Here is a 441-nt window from a genome sequence, read left to right on the forward strand (position 1 = left end):
AGGGTTCTGTATTAAGCCTCCACTCAGCTTTACAAAAGATTCAGAAACGTCACCATGTTCAGATTCCAGAACCGAAAGCTGACTCATACTAAAAACACTCATGTAATGTATAGGATATACAAAGTGACAGGATAATTTAAGTAGTTTATTTATAGTGACAAAAATGTCATTAGTAGACCAGGCATGGTGGCTCATGCCTGTAATCCTACCACTCTGGGAGGCTGAGGCAGGAAGATCTCTTGACCTCAAGAGCTCAAGAGCAGCCTGAAGAAGAGTGAGACCCTCTCTCTACTAAAAATAGAAAAATTAGCCGGCCACTGTGGCAGGCACCTGTAGTCTCAGTTGCTCAGGAGCTGAGACGAGAGGATTGCTTGATCCCAGGAGTTTGAGGTTGCTGTGAGCTAGGCTGAAGCCATGGCACTCTAGCTTTGGGCAACAGAA

This window comes from Otolemur garnettii, unplaced genomic scaffold, assembly GCF_000181295.1.
Source record: "Otolemur garnettii isolate 467f Iridium unplaced genomic scaffold, OtoGar3 scaffold00094, whole genome shotgun sequence".
Lineage (NCBI taxonomy): Eukaryota > Metazoa > Chordata > Mammalia > Primates > Galagidae > Otolemur > Otolemur garnettii.